At 45.7% G+C, this 15,988-nt stretch overlaps 1 long non-coding RNA gene across 1 annotated transcript; it reads left to right on the forward strand.

Annotated features, from left to right (window-relative positions):
• Positions 1 to 693: 693 nt before the first annotated feature.
• On the forward strand, positions 694 to 3,391 carry LOC139415284 (uncharacterized). The gene is made up of 2 exons (XR_011634953.1): positions 694 to 940; positions 2,158 to 3,391. It is a non-coding gene; the product is annotated as an uncharacterized lncRNA (long non-coding RNA).
• Positions 3,392 to 15,988: the final 12,597 nt, after the last annotated feature.

The following is a 15,988-nucleotide window of genomic DNA, read 5'->3' on the forward strand; positions in this document are numbered from 1 at the left end:
CATAGGAAGGCAAAGAAGATCTGATGTGGAGTTGGAACGTGACGGCCAAGTCAAATGGATCAATGTATGCTCTTTAGTCGGACGACCCAATGGACTTGGCTAGTTGTGGTGGTGAACTTGGGCCAGAGTTATTAACTGGTCCTCATCAAGTCACACAAAAAAAACAGGCATCAGGAAAAATACATTATGTCAATTCGGATGATTAATTACACAGGTTATGCAATTACCTTCAAAGAAATGAAAGTAGGACCGACACTTTCTCCTCCATGGGGATGAGAGTTTAAAAACATACCAAAAGACTTACTGCACAAGATAAAAGTAACAAAGAGCCCCCAAAACAGGATGAACAGATTATACGAAGAGAGGGAGCTAGGGAGGACAAAGGAGGGTAGAAAGCATTAACAATACAGTTAATATTGCTGTTCTGGTAGCTGAGGAATATATGGGAACAGCTTCAGCTACAGTGTACTACAGTATCTGAACGTTGTTCCACAATGTGCAGATTTGGAAGCAGCAATCCAATTGTAAACCATCTTTCTCTCTCATCCTCTCTCTCTCTCTCCTCTTCCTACTTCTCTCCATTTCTCCTTACAGTCTCTGTTCCAATCTCCCATGGCAATCTTCCGACCAGCATGTTTTTCTCCACCAGAGCCCAGAGACCTTGGCGCGGAGTGTTGGATGCCTGACACTGTTGACACGGTGCTGTTTTGCAATACAAAGGGGACTGTGGTTTATTTTCGGAAAACAATATTTTCTTTCTACCATGTTGCAACTTATTTTCCCAATTTCATTATTTGTTGTTGCTATGGTGGATTAACGTCTATGCGCTGTTGATTGGGGGAGAGGGAGAGAAAGCGAGTGAACGAGAGCAAGGAGGAGAGGAAAGTGGTGGGGAATCTGTTTGAAGAACACGTCTGTGATTTATTTGAGTTCATACATGGTATGTTATTTCACAAGAGGCTCATGGTAAGATAAGAGCTCCCCATTCAAATCCAGGTTTGATCAAGTCTCTCCACCGTCATGTTTACTGGATTAAATGCAAAGCTTTCGCTTAGCCTTTGAGACAACCCTTCCTTGTGCGCGGAGAGATTTCTTCTCTTTTTTTTGACTCTCTCATTTGTCCCGCCAAATGAAGGAGAGATGATTGAAAGATAACGAAAGAGCCCGTTAAATGATTATTCAAGGATGTTTTTTCTTGGTGTCAAGTCTTTAGTCTAATAATAAAAGGGTGAGATTTCTTACTGTCGGGTTGACTGACATTGAATGCCGTACAAAAGCCATGTTTGCGTAGGGAGAGGCCCCAATCACAGCTGGAAAGAAGGACTGACAGGGGGCTCAGAGCCTCAGACGAACGGACACATCTGGAGTTGTGTGGTCTATGTCACTGTTGGTTCTGTTTGCTTACGCTCAGACCACTCAAACAAAAACAGAGCTTTCCACCACCCCCTGAGGAAGACGACACATGCAACAATTTGAAAGCTTGAAATAATAAACAACAATCACAGAAGGCGGGCAGTTCTCCACGGAGGCATTTTCCACTAGCGAAGTCAATTTGTGGGCACGTAAACAGGGATAACTGACCACTTGTGTTTAGATGCCCCCCCCCACACACACACAGAACAAAACAGAACAGCTGTGTGTAAGATTAATGCTATTTCATGGTGTGCTTGAAAAAAAGGAGGAAATTGATTTGGAGATACCAGAGAAGCATGATAAATGATAAATTATAAATGATAAATGATAAATTCTGAGGACGACAAAAAGAGAAGAAGACCAGCGATGCAAAAATAAAAAAGGAGAAAGTGAAAGAGAAGGTCTTGACTGGAGTGCAATGAGTCGAAGAAAAATAGTTGTATGGAGAGAGTGTGTGGGGAGAAAATGCTCAGTCATGCCTCAGGAATGTTGTGGGTGCGCTCGCCGGTGTGACTAAACCATTTTTCACAGCAGTAATCTGAGGAAGCCGTCCGTGTGTTGGCAGCGTGGGCTGCATGGTTGAGCCTGGGAGGTGAGAGGAGGAGGTAGGGATGGAGGGAGATAGCGGAGGATAGGAAAGGGGGGGAAAAGGAGTCACATGTAGACCCAGTTTTAATTTCTCTCTCTCTCCCTCTTTCTCTCGCTCTCGCTCTCTCTCCCTCTCCCTCTGTCTCTCCGATTCAGAAAGGAGTTGTAAACAAGCTCTGAGGATTTACAGGCCTGCTGAAATAGAGTGTTGACCCCTGCATTCCTCTGAGCAATGTATTCTGGAAGAATCAACACTGGGCCTCTCTTCTCTCCCCTGTCTACTCTGTTCTCACCCCTCCTCGTTTTTCTGTAACATTTTTATCTGACCACCGAATGAAGGAAGGCCTCTCCGGGGGAGGGGGAGGGGGGGTAGTTAGCCCCCCTCCCACCTGCACACTTGTGACTGTCATTGGTTTGACTGATCACCTCGAATCCGCGAGCAGATGGTTGGATGAGGGTCAGCGGTATTACATAAGCCACATTGTTCCTCTGGCGAAGCCAAGAGCGTTGGACTCATGGGTCTCATCATCTAGAATTATATCTGGGAAGGAACATCGCCATTAGGTTTCAAACTGAACCAGAACACTGTCGAAATGACAAGATAATAATCAGGCTATTAACTCAGGGATACATGATAAAGAGAAAGAGTGATGATATGTGTACAATTATGTAATGAAATGTATACTATACAATCCTATATTATATAAGACAGTTTTGATAAAAAATGTTAGCGAATAATATTAGAATGACTCATATGAGTATATAATTATGCCATAGCATATCTAATTTATGTAATCATTCAGTTTCAGTTCACTTTGATCTTTCATGCTTCGATGACAATATATATTGTACCTGTTATCTATATGAAAACACAGTACTATCTAGAATACTGCATGTGATCTAACTAGGCATCATTACTGTGTACATTTCTGTCATAACCCTTGGCTTGCTGGCTAGCAAACAGCACAACATCCAACTGACGTGAAGAATATGTAGAGTTGAAAAACAATCATCGCCCTCTCTTTCCATCTACGTCTCAAATTGCACCCTATTCCATATTTAGTGCGATAAATTTGACCAGGCCCCATAGGGCTCCATAGGGCTCTGGTCATAAGTAGCACACTATGCTGTATAGGGTGCCATTTGGGACACAATAATAATTTTCTTTGTAAAGCGGTTTTCAATACAAGTTGCAAAGCGCTTCACAGTACTAACAAAGAAACAAAGACTAGAGGAAGGAGAAGAAAAAGCTCATTAAAATCATACCTTGAAATAATTCTTTAAAATCACCTTTATAAAAGAGTCTTCAGCAGTGATATAATGACGCAGCCCATGTCTGGGCTCATTTGCATTGGTGTAGTCTAATAAATATATATCTGTTCATAGTGAAGGGTGAATATCCAATAACCAGAAACCCTGGTTCACATTCCCCAACTGTTGTCTCACATAGCGAAGTGAGAAGGGACAGATATTTATGAGGAACATGCTTGTACACACACACACACACACACACACACACACACACACACACACACACACACACACACACACACACACACACACACACACACACACACACACACACACCGAGTTCGAGTTAGCTATGAAACTAAACCCTTGGTGGGGCCTCCTAGGGCATCTTGAAGTGAGCTAACATTGCTTTTAGGATTTGTGAGGAAGTACGGCAAGCTATGTTTTGAGCTCTGTGGTCTGTGGTGAAGATGTCATACTTGGCTCAGAGCCCTGCTAGTCACCTGATGTGAATGACATAATGTTTATCTGATTATCATCATCTGATAGAGGGATATGCTTTCAACCTCCAACCCAGACTGTTGGCGAATGGTCATAACATTCTCCTGTTGAGCGCTCTATATGTAGCCTGATCTGTTTGTGTTGTCTTGTCAACTCCTAAGGTCAATGTCAATCCAAACAAGTTGGCTATACAGCAGCACAAACAGATCTGGGTCCAGGCTACAGGGTGCAGTTTTATAGTTCCCTCCACTTCCCTGAGAGAATAGCTTGGGTGTCTGCTATTACCACCACAGTCACCTCTACTTGCCATATGATACCTGTCCACCTCCAGGGTTTGTATTTTGAGGTCAGTGGCCCATAGCCTTAGGATGGACAGGAAGAGATGTGACATTCTGGGGACTTGAGGAGAAGTGATATATTATCTGTCACCATTATTGTCCCCCCTGCATCACTGTCTAGAGCTTGAAACTGGAGGTGACATCAAACCATACGGCTGGAAGCTGACTCGACCGTCTCACCCAGCATGTGTGGTTAGAGATGCCGGTTCAGTAACGGTCTGGGTTACGGTCGCCTCATTGTTGACCGTGAACATGTCAGAAATAGTCTGTCACGTCGCGTGAAGACAAAGGTCCTTTGTGCTGAGGAGTCAGGACATGGTTTCATAGCCACAGAGATTGAAGAATACTATTGAAGCACGCTGAAAAAATAAAGGGGTTATGTCCTCCACTTTTTCTAGGAAAATTAGACTATTTTACACCAAATTGTTTCCAGTGCCTGCTCTGAGAAGGAGGGGATTTTTGTAATTGTGCATTCTGATTGGTATGGTAAAACTCATTTTCCAAAATGAAATGACGGAGGAGGGCGAGCTCTAGCTCTCTCTCTCTCTCTCTCTCTCTCTCTCTCTCTCTCTCTCTCTCTCTCTCTCTCTCTCTCTCTCTCTCTCTCTCTCTCTCTCTCTCTCTCTCCTTGGCAGTCTCAAACCCCAAAGTAATACAGTGGACCTTGCACTGCGGCTGGGCTGCCAAATCAAACACTCCACATTTCACAATGCATCTGTCCCTTTGCTTCAAAACTTGATAAACACACAGTCAACTGACGTATCTGAATTACAGCTTTCAAGTGAACCCTCCATAATGAATCATGCCCATCATAGCTTTGCTGTGCTTCAGCACTTGACCGAAGATGACAGAATGGTAAAGTTAACTTTAACCTGCCTCTCCCGTGTCCATTTAATTGTTCTCTCCTAAGTGTTCAAAGCCGTAAAGGCAATGGGCAGCGCTTGTGTCAAGTGTCAACTCCATGTCATTGTGCGGCTTTGTTGATGTTAACCCACCTCACTGAGAGCACATATGACCTCAATCTAAACTTGGGGGCGCAGCCTAGTGGTTAGAACGTTGGGCCAGTAACTGAAAGGTTGCTGGATCGAATCCCTGAGCTGACAAGGTAAATATCTGTCGTTCTGCCCCTGAACAAGGCAATTAACCCACTGTTACCCGGTAGGACGTCATTCTAAATAAGAATTCGTTCTTAACTGACTTGCCTGGTTATATAAAAATAAACTTCCTGTACTTTCTGCTCGACCTGAGGCGAGTAGTGATGAGGTCATCATAACAAATTACACATTGGTCATTATGGACAATTGCCATAGAGACTTGATGAGGTGTCATGTGAGTTACAATGAAAGAGGTGCTCAGTGCTGTTAGTACAGAGTGAATACACAAATGGGTTTCTTTCTTCCCTCCTTTCCACTGCTTTATGTTATCTCAGGGGTTCCGAGGAATGCTATTGCCTTAAATAACGTCACAGACCATGTCAGAGCTAGAACATTAGGGAGACACATATTTCAGCCTCTGAAGCTTTCCATATTTCATGAACTTATGCAACAGCACTCCACAGATCGTGAATTCCTTAATGTTTAGTTGTGGCACCCTGGATTTTATTCAAGGTCTTTGATTTGTAATGAATAATGGTGACACCTCTAGTGTATGTGTGTGTGTGTGTGTGTGTGTGTGTGTGTGTGTGTGTGTGTGTGTGTGTGTGTGTGTGTGTGTGTGTGTGTGTGTGTGTGTGTGTGTGTGTGTGTGTGTGTGCGTGTGTGTGTGTTTGTGTGTGTCTAACCTACGTGATTGTGGCAGCAGTGTTGCCAGTTCCTTTCCTAGAAGCAACAGAAATGGGTCAGTGTGTATGGGGAGGGAATGTTTTCCTGCGCGCAACACCTGTCCACCATGCTTTTGTTCTAAGTTTGCGAGTAAGACACACACACAAACACACTCTATTCCCCCCTCCCTCAATGCCAGAAAAGAGGCCAGAAAGAGCAGCTAATACAACTCTTGATGTCACGTCTGTGTAGGCTACTCGAGAAAGATCACACACTCTGTCTGCAAGGTCAGACAAACTGCTAACGATTGAGACCTGACAAACAAACAGGAGTGTTGATTACAAATCCATCAGCATGTCACCACACCTAAAGACAACAGACAACAGCACACAGAGGGCTGTAAATTATAGCAGGAGAGCAGGTCAAAGTGCAGGGCTGCAGGGAGCTGGTCTGTTAGGTCCCTCATTTACTTCACAGTCTAATGAACCCGTCCTACAAACAGCCATGTACAGGGCCCATATTCCTAAAGCATCTCAGACTAGGAGTGCTGATCTAGGATCAGTTTAGCCTTTTATATCATAATGAATAACACTAGCTGTCATGATCGTCGTTGTAAGCATACTCAGACCAAAGAGCAGCTTGAAATCGGTTCTTCATCTTTTTATTTAAGCACAAAGAACAATAAAGAATACACAAAATGTGACATTCTGTAGTGCTCATAGGCCTCAACACAAAAACAAGACCCCACAAAAAACAGTGGGGAAATGGCTGCCTAAATATGATCCCCAATCAGAGACAACGATAAACAGCTGTCTCTGATTGGGAACCATACCAGGCCAACAGAAATAAAACACCTAGATAAGAACACCCCCCCTAGTCACACCAGACCTAACCAAAATAGAGAATAAAAAGGCTCTCTATGGTCAGGGCATGACAGTACTCCCCCCCCAAAGGTGCGGACTCCGGCCGCAAAACCTTTGCCCCCGCCCAGACCACGGGTCCGGCTATGGGGCCGGGTAGAACGCCCTGCCCAGACTGGGCATCGGCGCAGAGGAGGTCCCCGGCCATGGAGCTGGGTTGGACGCCGCACCCGGACTGGGCATCAGCTCAGAGGAAGGCTCCAGCCTTGGCGCGGGACTGGACGCCGTGCCTAGACTGGGCACTGGCACAGAGGAAGGCTCCTGCCATGGAGCGGGACTGGACGCCGTGCCTAGACTGGGCACTGGTGCAGAGGGAGGCTCCTGCCATGTAGCGGGACTGGACACCGTGCCTGGACTGGGGATCGGTGCAGAGGAAGACTCTGGCATTGGAGCTGGACTGGACGCCGTGCTTGGACTGGGCACTGGTGCAGAGAGAGGCTCCTGTCCTGGAGCTGGATGTTCTGGACCGTGGACCGTCGCAGGAGGTTCCGGACCGTGGACCGTCTTCTCCCAGACTGGCTCTGGCACGCTCTGCCGACCACCTCGTGTGCCCCCACCAAAAGTTTTTGGGGGGGCTGTATTTTGGGCTTTCTATGTGGCCGCAAACCCCGGCTTCGTCGCTATCCTCCCTTCTCTCCTTACGTCTCCTTCCACGGAAGGCTTTCGTCTCCTGCAATAATTTCCTCCCAAGTCCAGGATGTCTTCTCCTCCTTTATCTCCTACCAAGCCCAGGATACATTCTCCTCTCGGGCACGCTGCTTGGTCCTGTTGTGGTGGGATCTTCTGTCACGATCGTCATTGTAAGCATACTCAGACCAAAGCGCAGCATGAAATCGGTTCGACATCTTTTTATTTAAGTGAACCGCACAAAAAACAATAAAGAATACACATAATGATGTTCTGTAGTGCTCACAGGCCTCAACACAAAAACAAGATCCCACCAAACACAGTGGGGAAATGGCTGCCTAAATATGATCCCCAATCAGAGACAATGATAATCAGCTGCCTTTGTTTGGGAACCATACCAGGCCAACAGAAATAAAACACCTAGATAAGAACACCCCCCCAGTCACACCCCAACCTAAGCAAAATAGATAATTGTAAAGGCTCTCTATGGTCAGGGCATGACACTAGCCTTCTAGATCACCACTCTTACCCTGAGACGCTTTAGGAATACGGGCGCTGAGGAATAGAACTCCCAAAATCATAGATTTGGTAAAAAGGATTTAAGTTTGCCTGCATTAAAGTCCCCGGCTACCAGGAGCGCCGCCTCTGGTTGAGCGTTTTCTTGTTTGCTTATGGCGGAATACAGCTCATTCAATGCTGTCTTAGCGCCAGCCTCTGACTGTGGTGGTATGTAAGCAGCTACAAAGAATACAGATCAAATCTCTCTCGGTAGGTAGTGTGGTCTACAGCTTATCATGATAAACTCTACCTCAGGCAAGCAATAACTCGAGACTTCATTAGATATCGTGCACCAGCAGTTGATTACAAAAATACATAGAACGCCACCCCTTGTCTTATCAGACGCAGCTGTTCCATCCTGCCGGCATATCGTATAACCAGCCAGCTGTATGTTGATGTTATCGTCGTTCAGCCACGACTCCGTGAAGCATAAGATGTTAAAGTTTTTAATTGGTTGGTAGTTTAATCCGCGTAACTCGTCAATTTTATTGTCCAAAGATTGCATGTTTTCTAGCAGAATGGAGGAAGTGGGGGTTTATTCCATCACCTGCAAAATCTCAGAAGGCAGCAGGACCTTCTCGGCCCCTCTTTCTCCACCTCCTTTTCACGCAGATCACGGGGATCTGTTCCCGAGGAAGCAGCGTATCCTTTGAGTCAAAGTCGTGAAAGGAAAAGAGGATTCTGCTAGTCCATGGTGAGTAATCGCAGTCCTGATGTCGAGAAGTTATTTTCGGTCATAAGAGACGGTAGTGGCAACATTATGTACAAAATAAGTTTAAAAAAAAAGAAAAGTTACAAACAATGCAAATAAGCAAATAAAAATAACACAATTGGCTGGGGGCACGTAAAACGTCTGCCATCTTCTCCGGCGCCGTTTGAAGGGTTGTCTCAGTCACCAGATCACAACCCAATTGAACACTTATGGGAGATTCTGGAGCATAGCCAGCACCACCATCAACAAAACACCAAATTATGGAATTTCTCGTAAAAGAATGGTGTCCCATCCCTCCAATAGAGTTCCAGACACTTGAGGAGTCTATACCAAGACTCATTGAAGCTGTTCTGGCTTGTGACGCCCTATTAAGACACTATGTTGGTGTTTCCTTTATTTTGGCAGTTACCTGTACCTGTACTGACAAGCTAAGGAAACTTTACACACGTGAAATTTGACGTTTTACAGTAAACATCCTCCAGAGGTTGTGCTCATTTCGTCCCTGTGTTTTTTTTTTTTGCAGCCTGGTTTCTGCCAGTTCTAGATTTTCTTCTCTCAATTCTTCTACCAGTTCCAGGATTTATTTTCATGAAAACAACTGCCAAGTGAAGGAAGTATTGGGAAACAAAGTGTCCAGAGTAAGGCACAATATAAAGTATAGAAAACATCCTGTATGGATTCCTGGTGCGTTATTTGTAACTGTTCATGGCATTTGACGTCAGATAACACAATAGCTCTTTTGTATCAAATGTTTGTACTTTTTAGACGGGGAACTGGGTTTTTGTCTTTTAAATGTCAAATTAATAATAATGTAATGGAGGAAATTGAGGATTGAGGCTGTTTTGGGGTTGTGTGTGTGTTTGTGTGTGTGTGTGTGTGTGTGTGTTTACAGTCGTGCTCATATCATACTGTAGCTGCTGTGACACAGATTCAATACTCAACTCCGACTGTACTAGGATGCTAGTGGGGGGTAGGCTGGGAGAGCCGGGAGGGCTGGGAGGGCTTGGGGCCTGGAGGGCTGTGTTGTCAGGTCTGGAGAGATGTAGAAAAGTGGCCCATTTCCCTAGGCCTAGATCTGTCCTCCTCCTGAAATACCTGTGGATTTATGGACCAGTTCAGGATACATCTCGCTTCCTGTGAGTGGGGGTCCACCCCACCCACCACATCTAGCTGCATTACAAATCAACCTTTCTCTCCTCCATAATCACCAACGATCTCTACAGGGAGAGCAGCAAGGTATGACGGGAAACAAAATTTACACTGGGATGTGTCCAATGTAAATTCAGGAAAATGACTTGCATGTACAGTAATGGGATTTCTACTTCCAGTAAGTGTAAGACACATACTGTAGTAGGCCAAAGTTTCGTTCTCTGTCAGACATCTTCCCTCTGTTTTGGATCCGGATCAAACCAGTCTAACTACTTCCATCCATCTAGAATGTATGAGCTGTTCAGTCTGTTGCCAACAAAATCCCCCAGTTTCAGCCCACAGAGAGCACACTAACATTACATAGGGTTTGAGTTCCTCCGGCTGTTTGTTAATCATAAACTTTTGACGGTGCAGCGAGACAGTTTCCCGGAATCAGCTGTCGTTCCCAATTGCCCGGTTGTAATGGGAAGAGGGGGAATGTGGGGGGGGGGGGGGGGGTTTCCTGTGAATGTAATGGCCACATCAGTGAGTCCTGAGGCTGAGACAGACCCTGCCCGTATCGACGGAGTGATGCCGATACACATAGATACACACACATGCTAAAACACACATACAGGCTTGCTCTTTTGCCTTGTTGCTGGCTCTAACCAAACACACATACCCGCCCTGGCCCTAACCTCTCTGAGAAGGCATGGTCCTGAGCGTGTTCCGAGGGAGCAGTGTTCCAATCCAAGCCCAGTCCTGTGTCTCCGGCCTTGGCTTCGATGGTTTCCACATGTGGGGCGGAGACACGGCTCGCTGGAGCCCCAACATTGTCCAGGGATTCAACCAACGGCATGGGAAGTGACACGCCAGGCCAGGGATGACATTTAATAATAGCAGGTTAATGTTTTGGATGGAAAAGGTAGATCCACGGTAAAAGCTCTTCTAGTATTGGACTGGTACCAGTTTGAGAAACGGAGCTGGAGTGACAGGAGCTTTGGTTCCAATTAGCATGACATTAGCAGAGGTTGGGACCTAGAGTAGACAGTTAGTGCACTGTTCAAATGTTTCTCTTTGGGACGGTGCCATCCAAAGGTTCAAACGACACCAGTACAACCCTGTTTCCAGTGCTCTTGCTCATGGTTATTAGACAAATACATGTACGGAGAAACACCCTTTCCACGACTGACTGTTGCATTCTTTCTCACGGACGCGCCGCAAGTCTTTACAAGTTACTGAGTATGACATCCACTCAACAACATGAATGAAAAACATTTTGATTCTGTCGGTCCTAACTGAGGTGTAGAGTGCAGTCGTCTCGAGAGGAGCCATGATAACTGTGACGTGAATCTTTCTCTTTTCTTTCCTCCCCCCCTCTCTCTCTCCCCCCTCTCTCTCTCTAGCTCTCTCTATTTATCTTTCTAGCTCTCTCTCTCACTCTCTCTCTTTCTCCCCCCCTCTCTCTCTAGCTCTCTCTATTGATCTTTCTAGCTCTCTTTCTCCCTCTCTCTCTCCCTCTCTCTCTCTCTCTCTCTCTAGCTCTCTCTATTTATCTTTCTAGCTCTCTCTCTCTCTTTCTCTCTCTCACACACACACACATCCTAACCCACAAGATCCCCCATGACACACACACACACACACACACACACACACACACACACACACACACACACACACACACACACACACACACACACACACACACACACACACACACACACACACACACACACACACACACACACACACACACACACTGTGCCCTCCCCACCCACACAAGCCTCCTCTCTGTGGGCCAGAGTTTAATTGCAGACACATAACATGCTCTGGAGCCTCTCCAGGATCCAACTGAGAAAGGACCAATTAATAAGCAGGCTGCATCAGAGCCAAGTGTCCAGCACTAATCAGAGGAGGGGGAGGGACAGGAAAGACTGTCATTTGTGTGTTTGTGTGTGTCATTCACCACTTTCCCAGGATGCAACTTAATCCTGCAGAGCCAGAGAGAAACTGTTAGACAGGAAAGAGTTTTAAAACCCAACCAGAAACAGAGCGCCCTGGCTTCAAGACAATTTTAATGAATGCCTTATTGTTTTTGTCCGTCTTAGTCATACAGACAAAACTGATGATTAATATGATATCAAATTAATGTTGTTTTGTTTTTCAACAAACAAGTCTTAAGCCATGCAGACAATGTTGATTGGGATTTAAAGGTATGCTTCACTCGAGCAATCAGTATGATTTTAGGGCTGTTTTGGCTGTGCTGGATACCGAGTTCAGTTCATGCAGGATTTTAGGATGAGTAGAGCTTCGGTCTAATGATGAGGGTGATCGAGATATGGAGTTTGTGAGCCTTATTGGGGTTGGCGTGGTTGGTTTTCATCAGTGCGACAGAAGATAGATGGAGAGAAGGAGAGATCCAGAGAGAGAGAGAGAGAGAGAGAGAGAGAGAGAGAGAGATGATGAGAACAAGGGGGGTTAAGTGGATCACCATGGGACTGGGAACTTCTCATTCTGTCTTTTCCAGTGGGGGAACAGAAGAACAGAGAGAGGGAGATTCTCGTACAGCCATAAGTGCCTCTCTCTGCTCTCCCTGGCAGTTTCTCTCTCATGTGGCTTCCTGTCACAGGAGACTGACACTGCAGGCCGCAGGCTTCAGTTGCACGGGTTTGTTGTTCTGACTGGAGAAGGAAGAGAGGATGAGAGGAAGGAGGGTGGGGATTCCAGGGGGGTTGGTTGGGGGGGGGGGGCTGTGTAGAGGTTTTGTGGGGAGTCATCAGAGGATGGGGGGGGGGCTCATGTAGACAGTTCCTCTCCAGGAGATAGTCAAGGCCTGGTTCCAATAAGAGAGATGGTGATAGGAGCCTTGGTTCCCATCATGCTTCCACCACCACAACTCCAAAGCCTCCAGCCCTGCAGCCCCCAGATCCCAGTTAAGACCTGTCATTAAGTCAGTTTGAGGAAGGGGATTTGCCCCATGGTAAACAGACAATTGTACGCAGACATACAGTACATAAACGTAGACAGACAGGCATGCACGCGCACCAGTGGAGGCAGCTGAGGGGAGGACGGCTCATAATAATGGCTGGAACGAAGTAAATGAAAACCATGAGCCCGTCCTCCGCAATTAAGGTGCCACCAACCTCCTGTGACACACACACCACACCACACACCCTCTCTCCTCCCCCATCCACTCTCTCGGGCCTCCTCCGTTTTTACTATCTCAAACACAGCATGACAACCTTGTCTGGCACAGATATGAGCAGACAGTCATTGCCACACTACTCCACTGCAACCCTGATAAACAGAGCTCTGATCTTCAACTTTGAGTCATATCATGTCTTTAGTACTTTTACAAGGGGTTAACGGGCGCAAATACACACAGATGAATAGAACTAAATGAGTCAATAGACTTTCCAGTTTTATTCCAATCAAGTGTCAATATGATTTCATGATAAGAGAAAAGGGAGGTACTGACATAGTTTGCTCTCATTACAACCAATAAAACATAATAAGTCAATTGTTCTTCAGCCACTGGGGAAAGTGCACCAATTGCTTGTGAAAAGACGGAATTGCAGTGTATGTTTGACATTACACAGGTGGGCTCTCATAACGATGATATTATCAGGGCGGAATCCATGCAGCCTCTGTGAAATCACGTAAAGCGGGCCCCTATGAGTGACATCTCCCAAACCTCCAAGACCAATGATGAGTTTAGCAGAGAAAGCCCCCTCACGTCTGAAGTCCTACCTCCCCCTCTCCTCTTCCTGCTGTCCTCCCGTCCTCCTTACATGTTTCAGCTCCAGTCCTCCTGTCCAAAGTCCCAATACTGTACGAGGTGGATATACAACTCTACTACTGGTCTGTTTACTCCGACAGAATGGAACAGAAGTTTGGACTCAAACAAAATAGACTTGTGCCATGCCAAACACAATGTCATTGAAAAGTGTCCACCCTAGGGCCAAAGCAAATTGACACTCACTCTCAGTGTCACAGTTCTCAGAGATACAGTACATATAATTTAAAGTACACAGTATCAAAACTCCAGGTATCAACAGGAGCCCTATGGTCCTTTGAACCCTGGCCAAAAGTAGTGCATATATAGGAAATAGGGTGCCATTTCAGAATTAACCACACTATCTAGTTGAGAGGGGAAACAGGTGGTTTCACTTGTGTTGCTAGATTAAGTCTAATGCCTGGTGTTCTTGAACACCAATTACTCTTCAACATGGTTTCTGATTCTCCACCACCCCCCTCCTCCCCTCCTCCCTCTCCTCCATGTTATGTACGCTTTAGAGGAGAGCAGGAGGGTGGAGCGGTATGATGAACTCTCATGGGGTTATCCAACCATGGCTCCAGCAGCGAACAGACCATCAGCCATGACATGGCCAGAGACAAAGTCCAGAAGGGTTATGTAACATATGAGGCGGGGCGGTAGGATACTCACTTCATTACATTTCAGTCATTCAACAGACGTATTCGGTTGTGCAACTTGACTAGGTATCTCCTTTTCCTCTCCCTTCCCTTATCCAGAGCGACTCACAGTGTGTGTTTTTCTCTTACGGTCGTTACCTAAGACCATGTTTCAACTTTTAGGAAACGTTCTGTTAAAGTAATGAAATATCAAGAAGATAATGTCAAGCTCCTTAAATATGCTGAGAATGTTCCAAAGCCAAGCAACTATCTTGCACCGTTACCAGAAAGTTCTTGGAAGGTTGTATGCAAAATAACCACAGGACAACCGAGCTCTCACCAAGCTATGGTTCTCAGAACCTTATGTGCTAACTGGGCAGTCTGTGTGTATGAGTGGGTGTGTGAGTTTTTGTGTGATTAATTGTATTGATAGTATGGCGGATATACAGTCTTCTTTTCACGAGTTGCTTATGACCCAACTTTATTTCAACCACACCCCTAACAGTCACACTCACATGCTGACACACACACACACACACACACACACACACACACACACACACACACACACACACAGTTGAGTTGTGTACAGCTAATGACTCTGGGCCTGGAAAGAGTATTGTTTCACTTTTTGGCCGCAAGCCAACATTTCACACAGGTAAAAGTTGACTAAATCATGATGGAAGCCATCCAGCCTCCACTTTTCTTTTCCTTATTCTTTCTTTCCCTTCAATTTCACTGCAGTCTGTGGTGATGAATAGAATGAGACAGGGTCGGGTGGAGAGGTGTGGGGGGGTAGGACTACAAATAAAAGAGGTCATATTTTTATGGTTGTGAATGCAGAGAATAAATAAGAAGAGAGGGGGGTAAAGAAATAGAAGAGGGAGAAGAGGGGAACAGAGGAGGGGAATAGAGAAGGGGAGCACTGTGGGGTATAGGGGCGTAGTTGCGGTATAAGAGCCACTCCTCCTGCCGTTTGTAACAGGGTGGATGGGTGACATGTGAGTACTGTGGCTGCAGGGCCATTGTGAGGGTTTCTGACTGATGTTTTTCCTCACCGTCAGGCACACACACACACACACACACACACACACACGCACACACACACGCACACGCACTCACATTCCCAGCCTCTGGCTGTACTCTACCCTCTCACACTACATGAACAGATTACCACCAGGGCTCATGACACATAGATTGAGCTGTTCAATGACTGCCTGAAGGCATCTCTATCTTGCACATAGATAAGCTGTAAGTTATCCAAGGAGCTGTTATGGAGATAGATGTTTATAACAGTAAGTCCTGATCAGGTGACAAAGGTGAATACATTCAACTAATCTAGTCTAACAATGTCCCAGGTAATATAGTAAAAAAGGACTACGCACAAAACAAATATAGCAGTCAATATTAGCATGAAATTCTCTCTTTCTCCCTCCCTCCCTTCTTTCCTCCCTCCCTCGATCTCTCTCTCTCTCTCTCTCTCTCACTCTCTCTCTCTTTCTTCTCTTCTCTTTCTTTTCTCTCTCTCTCTCCCTCTCTCCTTTTCTTTTCTTCTCTTCTTTTCTTATCTTCTCTCTTTTCTTCCTCTCTTTCTATGTGTCTGTCCATCTTAAGTGCTGACCCATTGGTTCAGGGGCAGGCTGCAGGGGTCAAAGGTCATTCATGTGATGGTCTGGAGGTCGGCTCAGGTTAGGCCTGCTGAAATTAACCTGTGTCAGGAGTAGACAATCTAAGCAAATCTACTACACTTGGGTCAGTGTTTGAAGGCCCAGTACAGTC

Source organism: Oncorhynchus clarkii, chromosome 8 (genome assembly GCF_045791955.1).
Source record: "Oncorhynchus clarkii lewisi isolate Uvic-CL-2024 chromosome 8, UVic_Ocla_1.0, whole genome shotgun sequence".
Classification (NCBI taxonomy): Eukaryota; Metazoa; Chordata; class Actinopteri; order Salmoniformes; family Salmonidae; genus Oncorhynchus; species Oncorhynchus clarkii.